Below are 12,901 nucleotides of genomic sequence, written 5' to 3'. Positions count from 1 at the left end.
AGTCTTTAGGCAAAAAAAAATGCATGTTCCTAGCTAGGCAATCATTTTGTTTTGAGAGGCTACCTTTCTCAAAAGAAGAGGAAGAAGAGGAAGAGGAAGAGGAAGAGGAAGAAGAAGAAGAAGAAGAAGAAGAAGAAGAAGAAAACAAAAAACAAAAAAACCCAAAAGGTGGTACATTTGTTTCCTCAACTTGCTCCCAGCAAGATATTTTCCTTTAGTGATGCAGAAGTTCTGTTTAGATATTAAGCTGTTGGTCTCAGTTAAAATATATCCTATATCCTACTTTTAATTAGGGACATTACTATCAAGTTCCAGATAAAAACAGTCATTCTTATTTTTGATTTTAAATTTTAAAAAGTTCAAGCAATTCTCTCTACTTGGATGACTTCAAGGAGTGAAAAATCCTTTGGTGGCCCATTGGAGCTAACTTTCAGCAACCGTGCCTCAGAGATATATATGCTATCTCTAAACTGTTGAAAGTAATTTTCTAGGTTCAGTTAGAAAATGAGGGAGCTTCTCTTAACAAACTACAGCTGCTGATTTTTATTATCACACTGTCTTCTCTTAATACTTCCAAATGCATACTCACCCTCATCCCCGATGCCAGAAACATGTCCACGTTATCAATCTTCTGTTAGGTTCTTTTCCATGGGAACAAACCACACTTCAGGGCCATGAGAGAATTCACTGTAGCTTCTGTGACCAAAAATTACAGTTGATAAGGAAATGATGAGTCAAGTGTAAAAATAAATTACAAGGGCATTCACCAGAGCTGACATATAATAAGAAGTAAATAATCTTCAAAAAAACCAATTTCTTAATTTACAAGATTGTAAACATACCCATCAATGTAACCAGAATACTTGTTTCCACATGAAGAACATTCTTTTCCTGTAGGCAAACTGTATCATAAAATTGCTTCATCAGTACAGAATTTGAACAGGTGGCATAATTAGATAAAATAAATGCTCAATAACATTAAACAAAGACAGCCTCACATTCAAGTTTATATACCAAAAGTTTAACGGTGGTTTTAGTTGAATGATGGGATTATACCTTATCTTGACTGTATTTTTAATATCCTGTGTTATCTGAATTGTTTGTAAGTACCTCTTCACTTTATAACCAGGAACAATAACACTTCTATTTTGAAATAAGTTAGGAAAAATAACTACTTATTAAAATCAACAGAAAACAACCTAATTAATTTTGGCTATATATGGCATGAAATAACTGAGGAATGGCATAAGAAATACTGGAGATTCACATGATGAAAATAATGATTATTAGGATATAAAAAGTTTAATAAATACGTTTAGAAGGGGAGAAGAAATGTTGCAAACATGTTAATTCTGACCAAATGAATGTACAAATCAAATACTGTTACAATATCCCCAAGTGAATTTTTTAGACAAAGCAGAATTTTACAAAATAATTCTTGTAAAAGATTTATTTATTTGAGAGAGAGAGAGAACGAGAGAGTGAGAGAGGGCATGTGTGAGCAGGGGGAGAGGCAGACGGTGAGAGAGAATCCTCAAGTAGATTCCACACTGAACGCAGAGCCCGACGTGGAGCTCAATCCCAGGACCCTGAGATCATGACCTGAGCCCAAATGAAGAGTTGGCCGCTTAACTGACTGAGTCACCCAGGTGCCCTTATAAAATACTTCTTAAATTCAGTTAATATTAGGGAACAGTAGTTAAGAAAATATTGAGAAAGAATAAATAAGAAATTTAACCATAAACAAGAAGGGAACAGATTAGGGGTCAGCAAACTAGAGCCAATGGGTCAAATCTGGCTGCCAACAGATTTTGCATTCATCGTCTGTGGCTGATTCTCCAAGTTAATGTTTGCAGAAGAGCCTGTGGCCCACAAGTCCAAAGTACGAACTATCTGGGACTTTTACAGAAAATGTTTGCAAACCCTTGCAGTAGACACTTCAATTATGTTGTCATATCTATAGCCTCTTCTCTAAGGGAGTTCATGGAGGCCAAGAGAAGGCAAATTTATGAGGTACTACAATCCCTGAGTACCACGAGGAAGCAGAAGGTAGAAGGTAGAGAAATAAAGGTTGGGGAAGCCAGCTGATCGCAAAAGAAGAATGAAGAGTGGGAAGGAGTTTTAAAAATGCGGGTGACTGGGGCCACTCGAGGCCAAATAAATCACAATATCTTGCTCTGGTTTATCCTTAAAGTTCCCCGGTTAATTCTGAAGCACAACGGTGATAGAAAACCACAAAGCTAGGGGAAACAGCAAATGTAGAGGGGCTGGGTGGGTGATGTCAATGGTGAAGCACAAGAATAATGATCCAAAACGTACTGCCGTTAAGGTACCTCAGGGCTGCTTGAATCTGGTTCCCATATTCAGTATTATTCATTTAGAGTTCCACTAAATCCCCATCTTCCACCAATGTTCCATATGTTTACATACAATAAACCCCTAATAATGTGGTAGGCTGAGTGATTCTTCATTTCTTGGAGCCGAAAGAATCTAATTAGTATAGAAATTAGTATCAGGTATATAGTTGCACGAAACAGATCCTCAGCAGAAAAAGAAACACTTGGAATTGTTACAGTATGCCTGTAGAGTGAAAATCACGCACAATACCCGCCACATACCAGGATGAAACGTTTCTTTGGAAATCCAGGTTATACTGTGGCAAAGCCCCGAGTTATGCAATTGCCTTCGTGACTCCTGCATGCACCCATTTAGGGCAAAGCTCTGAGGCAAGAGTAGTGGCGGTATTATAGCAACTTCAAAGAAATAAGCAAGCAGGGTTTGACAGTTTCTAGTCTGACAGTGATGTACAAATTCTGATATAACCACGAAGTGCTGACACTGGAAAGCATGATTTTGTCTCTACTATAGCTAGGCATGATTCGCAGTTACCATTTCAACAGTCATGGAATAACATGGATAGATAACAGATTCACAAATCTGAGAATCATTGGACTAAATGTGTCAGTTCTGGTTCCTACCAAACATATACCCGTTTCCTTCTTTTTTTTTTTTTTTAAGATTTATTTATTTGAGAGGGAGAGAGAGTACGTGGTGGGGAGGGGCAGAGGGAGAGAGAGGAAATCGCGGACTTCCTGCTGAGCATGGAGCCTGACGCGGGGCTCCATCCCATGACCCTGAGATCACGACCTGAGCCAAAACCAAGAGTCAGACACTGAACTGACTGAGCCACCCAGGCGCCCCCACCCATTTCCTTCTAAAGACCTGTTTACAGTCACAGCTGTAGCACAGCCCTGTATGATCAGGTTTCGTTTCACATTATCCAGTATTATATCATCTCCACTGAGTACAGCTGGTGGGATCAATCCATACGCTGCCAGCAGCCTAGGAACCGTCTAAGCATGAAAAAGCACTGCACAAATAAACATAAACTAAGCCAATTAGATGTGCTCAAACTCTCTGAAATTTGACAAGAAACCATGAGAACAAGTAATTAAGTGTGAAATCTGAAGCTAAAAGCGTCACCAAAGACAAGGTAACGGCAAAGCCAGGCATAAGGAAGATGAATGAGGGAAAATGTAGATAAGATAGGAGAATAGAAAGCTGAGTCAAGTCAATGGCACAGCGGAAAAGGTCCACTAATTCCATGTGCTTAAGTCCCTAGAGCCACCACAGATGAATTTCCACACCACACTGTTCTTGACCGTCTTATGAAATCCCTATTTTCCTTACTACGTGTACCTATGAGATAAATACCTGTTTCTTGACCTAAGCCTGTGTCTTATTTCTTGAAACCAGAAATCCTATGTAATTTAGAAAATAGTAGAGAGTTGGGCTACATGAACAGAACTTCGGCAGGAATAGTCTAAATAGTCCTGGTTATTACCTGGTGGTGGGATAGAGAGTGGATACATCCACCACAACCCTGGCTTGAATGTTCTAAGAGCCTCGAACTGTGGCAAAGTTTGTCACAGGACCACACATCCAGTGAATGTAAGTTGTGACACAATCACAACAGACAAAATTCAAGTGGCCAAGGAAGATCACAGATAGGTGAGTGCTTCTGCAATTGGAAAGTAAACTTCAAAAGTGGCTTTATGACATTACTTCAGACTACAGCATCTGGCTTGCCTTAGTTATTCTCCAACATCTATACTTAAGCACAAGTTGGAAAAGTACAGAAAGAGCATCTTTACAAATGAATATATGAAATGAGGAGCATATATACTTAGAGGTCAGCATGTAGAAACGTAGTACAAACACATCTGAAGTAAATGGTAGCCACACGCATAGTCCCATCCAAGGTAAACTGTCCCAACCATAGACAGTTCTGGAGAAAAGGCAGCTCTAGACAGCAATAAATTTTAGAATACGAACTGTCATGTCAACCAAAGTAGAATGAGCCAGGTGTAGGATACACTGCCCAAGTGCTGTGTTATTGCATAACTCAGAAAGTGACTATCCACGCAGGCGTGAGCTAAGCCACTGAAATTCTTGCACTGAACAACGCAGTTTGTGAAATGCAAAGACAGTGAGGCCCATAGCCAAGGGAGTTGAACCGCAAAGGACAGAGCTGGGAAACATGAGATACAGCCAAGAACACCAGAGCGATAAGCAAGGTTTAATGATGAGTAATTGAAAATTTATGAGGAGGCAGAATACAAAGCTAGGAGGTAAACTAAAGCTTGAGTAGGTATGAGGAAGCAGAGACAAAAAAAGAAAAAAGCAGAGACAAAGAGGAATTAAGACACGATGTATGAAATGGTATCTACAATTAAGACTGTACTGAATACTCAAAATGTGCTAATAGAGCAGATTTCAGGTGCTTTCCTCTCACACACAGTAAATTTTAACAAGTGAGAATATAAGTTAGTTTGGCGTCTGACTATACAGTAATCATTTCACGATGTATATCAAAACATTGTGCTGTATACATTAACTATATCCGATTTTTATTTTAAAAAGATGTTAAAGGTGACATACTAGATGCAGGATACAAACCCCTGCTGCCAGCATTCCTGGATCTGTCTTGGAACCACCATTTCTAACCCTCAAACCATTTTCCTCAGAGGGGAAACCGAATTTTATTTTTTAAATTGTCTTTATTCGAATACAGGGTTTTCTGTATTTGAATTCGTAGGAGATCCTTGTCCATCTTAGAGGCTGGCCATGCATAGCTGTGGGTGGTCCAAATTGCTTGGATGGCCCAAGAGAAGTCTCTTTCTTTAAAACAAAGGAGCCAACAATACCAGAAATTGCTAACAGGATTCCAGCCACAACTGAAGCTCACCAAGAATGTGAGTTTTTCAGAATTAGTTAGGGAGTCACATCTGGGAATAAGGAAGTGAGAATCTCCCCACATAATAGAATAGAGTAACAGTCCCTAGTAGTCCATGACAAAACTGCTAATTAGGCGTTTAAAGCCACCAAAGATGATCCTTGTGAGGGATCTGGTAACTGTTGCAACAGAGCAACCTCAAAGTTTTTCTGTTCATGGCCAGGTAGTAAGTAATTTAGGCTTTGCAGGCCATATGTCACAACCGTCGCAACTACTCTATTCTGCCCCTGTAGCATAAAGCAGGCAGAGACAATACATACATCAGTGTGGTGCTATGTTCCAATAAATGTGAAATTTGATTTTGTATATTTCATGTCACGAAATATTATTCCCCTTTTGATTTTTCCCCGACCATTAAAAAATGTAAACATCATGTTCACTCATAGGCTGTAAAAAACGAAGTGGTGGGCTACATTTGGCCCATGGGCCACAATTTATGAACAGATCCTTGATATACAGAAATGGAAGGATGAAACTCTTAAAACTTGAAGACGTTATATTTAACATACCCAAGGATATTCTGATGACTGTGTAAACTTTCTGTTTAATGAACTATTCTTGTTCGATTGTTTTATACCATCTCAACCACTTCTAGCTCAGTGGTGTTAAGTGTATTCACACTGTTGAGCAACCAAACTCCAGAACTTTTTCATTTTGCAAAACTGAAACTCTATACCCATTAAACAACTCCCCATTACCACCACCCACAGCCCCTGGCAACCACCAGATTTTTATGAAACATTATGTGGGTCTAAAGGTGGGGATCCAGACCAGAGGATGCCAGTTTGCTCACAAAGTTCTTTCCTAATCTATCCTATTCTATTCTATACAATTCCATTCAAAACTGTGACCCAGTTTTAAACACTACCTAAGGGAAACTGCCAACCCCCAGGTTAAGTCGAATGGGCAGGGCTACACATTCATTTCTCATACCACATGTGAAAAAAGTAACACCACAAATAAGCCAAAATTATGAAGAAGCAGACACTTATGAGGTCATAAAAACATTTATAAACATGCTGTGTTGGCCTGTGGAATTTTTTTAAAAAGTAAAATAATAGGGGCGCCTGGGTGGCTCAGTCAGTTGTGTCTGCCTTCAGCTCAGGTCGTGATCCCAGGGTCCTGGGATCAAGCCCCACATCGGGCTCCCTGCTCGACGAGGAGCCTGCTTCTCCCTCTGCCTCCCTCTCTCTCCCTCTGGTGAATAAATAAATAAAATCTTAAAAAAAAAGTAAACTAACAGCTCAAAATCAGTCTCCTTGCAGAGAGCTGAAAATCCTGTCAATATGGGCTGTTTTCCCACTGGGCAACAATGAAGAGCCAAGGAATAATGGCCTTCTCCTTTGTATCAAAGGTGCCCGTTCCATGGAACCACAATCCCAAATACTCCCTACTAATCTTCTCAGAAGCATCAGCTGCTCTTTACCATCCAATTTGCACTCTTGTTTTTAAGAGCAGAGAAATCTCTTTTCCAAGGTCTCCATCAAAAGTAGAAAAAGAAAAAGTCCTCTTGCAAAAGAAAAGCCCCTTGCAAAAACCCCTAAGCAGCATCTGAAGAAAAAGGAAGAAAATAAATATCAGAACCATGTTATGCATTTACCCCATCTGGACCCCGCAGGCATTCGCAACTGAAACCCCTGAAATAAAGGATAGAGAAGCCAGTTGTTAATGGATGCATTAGAGGCAGGAAGAAACGAAACAGAGTTAAAAAAAAAAAAAAGCAGAGACTGAGTATAATAACGCTATTAACTGCAGAACACGACAGTGAAGACCCACAAACTGCTGCTACTGGCATATAAATATCTAACTAAACTGAGGTAAGTCAGGCCTAATAATTTGTGTCCTCAGTATTAGAAGTGGGCTATTAAAAGTCATCATAGTAGCAAAGGGAACTGAAACTGAGAGGACACACAGCAAGCCAACACGATGCACAGGTAAGGCCATGAGGGCCACAGGCAAGCGAAACTTGCGATGAAGCTGAAGCCTGAGGTAAGCAGAACTCATGAATAAGCTAAAAATATGAGGTGGATTAAAAAAGATAAAATGAACAGGAAAGCCAACATGTAATGGGAGAAATAAGACACAAAAGGTAAGTGAAAAGAGTAGCTCTGTTACATAAATGGCACAATCTTAACATAAAAATCCACAAACTCCTGCTGCAACTTTTCTACATTCATTTATTCTAATAGCTTTTTGGTGAAGACTTTAGGGGTTTTATTTTTTTTTCTTATGTATGATATGTCAGCTGCAAATTGTGACAGTTTAACTTCTTCTTTACCAGTCGAGGGATGCTTTTTATTTCTTTTTCTTGGCTGGCTACTGTGGTGGCTAGGACTTCCAATACTACATTGAATAAAAGTAGTAAGAGCAGACAAACAACAAAAACACTAAACACTCTTAAAAATATAGAGAACAAACTGGTGGTTGCCAAAGGGGAGGTGGATGGGGTATAGGTGAAATGGGTGAAGAGATTAAGAGAACACTCATCATGATGACCACTGAGCAACGTACAGAATTGCCGAATCATTATATTGTATACCTGAAACTAATAACACTGTATGTTTAATTATACTTGAATAAAAATAAAAAATAAAATAAAATAAAATAAAATAAAATAAAATAAAAAAACAACATCCACACCAAATTGGGGAAAACAGCTGCAACATACAGTAGATTCAAAATCTGTGTGAAAAAAGAAAATCAAAAAGTAGTCTCCAGTAAGATTTTTAACTTCTCTTTCTCACTAGGAAACAAATAAAAACTAGAATATCAAGGAAGACCACTTTTCACATTTGCAACTGGCCAATTTTTAAAAAACTATAATATAGTATATTGGTGAGGATATGAAAAAATAGGCATTTTCTTACACTAATAGAATGTACATTTAATTCAACCTTAGGAAACAAATATGGATACACACAGAGATTTATCTACAGAGAGGTTCACATTAGTATCATTTGCATGATCCTAAAAGAGCAGTAATTGAACAAGAGCCCAAATACTGGATAAGAATTAAAATTTTACATTAATGCAGTGACATATTATGTGCCACTTTAAAAGCGATGTTATTAAAGTATATTTAATGGTGTGGAACATGTCTGAGATCTGCTAAACTGAAAAGATAAGGCAACAGGATTTCATTAATGATCCTAACTTCAACAACCGACAGACTGCCACTCCAACCAAAAATTCACTTTTTTTTTTTTTTTTTAGATTTTATTTATTCGACAGAGACAGAGACAGCCAGCGAGAGAGGGAACACAAGCAGGGGGAGTGGGAGAGGAAGAAGCAGGCTCACAGCAGAGGAGCCTGATGTGGGGCTCGATCCCACAACGCCAGGATCACGCCCTGAGCCGAAGGCAGACGCTTAACCGCTGTGCCACCCAGGCGCCCCAAAAATTCACTTTTGAACACAGAAACAAAGTAATAAAAAAATAAAATGGAAAATGACATTAAAACAGCAAATTTAGGAAACCTAATTCAAAATCCTTGAAAAGTAAAAGATTTTCTTCTAGAAATGCAAGGTAGGCATGTGTTGGGATGAGCACTGGGTGTTATACGCAACTAATGAATTGCTGAACTCTACAACAGACACTTATGATGTACTGTATGTTGCCTAATGGAACATAATGAAAAACTTAAAAAAAAGAAATGCAAGGTAGGTTCATTATTAAGAAAGCTATTAAATGTAATGCATACAACAAAAGGTCAAAAAATATTCACTTCCATGTCAAAATAATCACTTACTTGACTGAGACACCTGTTCCTTTGTCCAGATCACATTTTTAGATATCACTGGAAGGATTAATTCCTCCTGTCCTGAATGAGAAATTCAGGTTTTGACACAGCAAATTATCAAAATCACAGTCCTTACATCTACAGTAATCTCTGTATTAGACTCACTTATGGGCTTAAGTACCATAGAATACATACACTGCTGAAGAAGGTAAACACTAGAGCTGATAATGTAAGGATAAGAAAAAAAATGAAATAAATATTCCAAGTCATGCAAAGAAAAACCTACTGTACACAAACCAGACAAAGATGCTACAAAAAAAGAAAACTACGGGCCAATAGCAAACCACATTCAACAATACACTAAAGGATCATTAACCATGATCAGGTGGGATTTATTACAGGGATGCAAGGATGGTTCGATATGTGCCAAATCAATGTGATATACCACCATTAACTAAACAGAGGATAAAAACCATAAGATTGTCTCAATAAGTGCAGAAAAAGCACTTGACAAAATTCATCATCCATTCACGATAAAAACTCCGAATGAAGTGGGTTCAGAGAGAACACATCTCAACATAACTAAAGCCATATATGAAAAACCCACAGCTAACATCATACTCAATGGTGAAAAACTCAAGAGCTTTTCCTCTGAGATTAGGAACAAGACAAGGACATCCACTCTCTCCACTTTTATTCAACATAGTACTGAAAGCCCTAGCAACGCAGAAGTTGATTCTGTTTCTGTACACTAATTATGAAATAACAGAGAAAATAAGAAAACAATCCCATTTACACCTGCACCAAAAATAATAAAATACTAGGAATAAATGTAACCAGGGAGGTGAAAGACCTATACTCTGAAAAGTGTGAAATGTTGATTAAAAAAACTGAAGATGACACAAACAAATGCAAGCATATTCCATGCTCATGTATTGAAAGAATTAATAGTTCAAATGTCCATGCAACCTAAAGCAAGCTACAGATTCAGTGCAATCCCTAACAAGATAGCAACGGTATTTTTTTACAGAACTAGAATAAATAATACTAAAATTTGTATTGGCGGGGGCGCCTGGGTGGCACAGTCAGTTAGGTGCCCGGACTGTTGGTTTCGGCTCAGGTTGTGATCTCAGGGTCGGGAGATCGAGCCCTGGGCTCAGCACAGAGTCTTGCTTCAGATTCCCTTGCTGCCTCTCCCGTGAGCCCCCCCTCCCACTCAGGTGCTTGCACCTCTCTCTAAAATAAATAAGTACATCTTTAAGAAATAAATAAATAAAATAAAATTTGTATGGAACCACAAAAGACCCCAAATAGCTGGAGGTATCGCAATCCCAGATTTCAAGATAACACTACAAAGCTGTAGTGATCTAAACAGGAGTAAGTCACGGGGATAAAAGGTACAGCACAGGGAATATAGTCAATGGTAGCATAATGGCATTGTATGGTGACAGACAGTAGCTACACTTGTGGTGAACAAAGCATAACATATGGGCTTGTCAAATCACTATGTTGTACACCTGAGACTAATGTAACATTGTGTCAACTGTACTTCATAAATGAATGAATGAAAACCTATGGCAAGGAAGAGGATCCTCTAAGGGATGGTAATAACATGCCCCATGAAAATGCTATCACTCTACCAAAAACTCGAGCCAACACTTAGATGACTTTTAAGTCATGTACATATGCACAGATCACAAGTCACTTGAGGGCTGATTCAAGTACAGCTGCGTTACTGTTATTGTATCACGTGAATAGTTGAGTAAAAATTACCCTTAATGTTTGCTTTAATGGATCACCTCAAATCTTGTATGTATAATGCAGAGTGGGGATGGCCACTCTCCCCATGGGCTGAATCCAGGCTGCTGTTTTTGTAAATGACGTCTTATTGGAACACAGTCCTGCCCATTTGTTTCCATACTGTCTATGGCTGCTTTCATGCTACAGAGTGGGGAGATGTACTAAAATTAGGTAAAGTCATAATTAGGAAACATGAGTTCTAACTGTTTGGATACCCGAGAATGGCTAAATTTTAAAATGGTTATCCCTGAAAAGAAGGAAAAAAATGGGGGCACCAGATACGATAAATGACTAACTATATGAGGCATATGAAACATAGTTCTTTTTGTACATACGGCCCAATCTGTAAGTGTGCTTTCTTGGTGAACTTAATCTGAATGGGAAGAAATTCAGAGGCAAACTGACCACTATGAAATTCTGTACTTTGTAGGATTAGCTAGCTGTAAATTCGAGCCCCACAGAAAAGAAAATGGGAGGGGGAAGGCAAGGATTTGTAGACACAGTACATTTAACCTATGTCAGGAGTTGGCACACTTTGCGTGAAGGGCCAGATGATAATGCTTTAGGCTGTGAACCGCAGAGTCCATCACAACTACTCAGCGCTACCGCAGCACAAAAGGCAACTGAGAATAAGCATGATCCTGTGCTCCAACAAAACCGTCTTTACAAAAACAAGCTGCTGCCATGCGGGCCATAGCTTGCCAAAGCTTAGTCTATGCCAACTATCTGGACACTGTTACCTTACCAGCAATAAAACTGATGCAAGTATTAACTGATACGTATCCCTGTTAGTTTCCACTCAAAACATACGAAGAGGAATTTTATCAGTGCTGTCCGCTAGCAGAATACAGTGTTTCTGCTGACTTCCAGTGAGGATGTACTGATCGGCACAGCAAGCTGCTCCAGCCCTTGATGCACCCGCACCTGAGCTAACATTCCGTAAGCAGTGGGTGTTCACTCGTGACTCTGACTCTTGTGATTCCTTTTCGTTGGGGTAGAAGAAAACATAACCTCACAGAAATTGTCCAACATAAACATCATGCAGGATGGTGGGGGGAACACTACAAGGTGAAAAGACAATGATAAGCACACAGTGAAGAGACGTGGGGGAAAAAAAAATAAATGCTACTTTACCCCAAGTGGTTATTTCTAGAAACTGAAGGGACCTACACATCCCTCACACCATCTCTCTTGCACATCTGAATCCCTCTTTAAAAACAAACCCTTCACATGTGCCCCCGTGTCCTGGAAGAGGACAGTGACAAGGGTCCCATGAAGAGGCAGGAGAGCCCAGCAACGAAGAATATGCTCGCCACATTCTAGGGCTTCAAGTACAGCAAGGTAGCTAAGATCTCTGGAGTGTGACACATACAGCTCCTCCACTGGCTCTCTGTGGCACGCTGGGGACATCATCTCTCTGATACTCAGCTTTATTATCTGTAAAGTAGGGACAAATCAGACTTCCCAGAGTTACTCTTCAGTTAAAATGAGATGACAAACATGTGTAAAGCACTTGCCTAGAACATAAAAGGCACTTATAATTAACTGATAACCACTGTTATTGTTATAGGACCTCAGGCAGAAAATTTTCAAAAGTTGTGCGTGGGTATTACTATAGGGGTGATGGCTAGCCGAGAGAGAAAGACAGAAGAGAAAAAAAAAAAAAAACCCGCAACGGACCTGCTGTCACAAAAATAAAGAGCAGATAATGAGGATAGGGAAACCCTAGGGAAAGAACTGGGGTTCAGAGAACAAAAGCCAGACTTATACAACCCATTTTGGTCCATATAGAGAAAGAGATAGAAGCCTTGTTTTTTGACAGCATGCTAACATTCATATGTCGTTTTAAAATAAGCTGTGAAGGCGGGCGCCTGGGTGGCTCAGTCGGTTAGGCGTCTGCCTTCGGCTCAGGTCCTGATCAAAGGGTCCTGGGATTGAGTCCTGTATCAGGCTCCTTACTCAGCGGGGAGTCTGCCTCTCCCTCTCCCTCTGCCTGCCTCTCCCCCGCTTGTGCTCTGACAAATAAATAAAATCTTTATAAAAAAGTAAGTTGCAAAGGACATCGAA

General features: G+C 39.4%; 1 protein-coding gene across 15 annotated transcripts in view; it reads right to left on the bottom strand.

The window, feature by feature from the left end:
• Window positions 1-12,901, bottom strand: part of LOC123797288 (uncharacterized) — a 63,215-nt gene that overhangs the window by 37,785 nt on the left and 12,529 nt on the right. For 11 of the 15 annotated variants that reach the window (XR_015723294.1, XR_015723297.1, XR_015723301.1 and 8 more), the window contains exon 5: window positions 590-696. The gene's annotated coding sequence lies outside the window, so the exon portion shown is untranslated. The other 4 variants (XR_015723303.1, XR_015723299.1, XR_015723298.1 and 1 more) reach the window with 4 other exon arrangements.

This window comes from Ursus americanus, chromosome X (genome assembly GCF_024610735.1).
Source record: "Ursus americanus isolate L20-20 chromosome X, mUrsAme1.1.p, whole genome shotgun sequence".
NCBI classification, from domain to species: Eukaryota; Metazoa; Chordata; class Mammalia; order Carnivora; family Ursidae; genus Ursus; species Ursus americanus.
The sequence above is the reverse complement of the archived record's forward strand: the minus strand, read 5'-3'. Positions and strand labels throughout refer to the sequence as shown.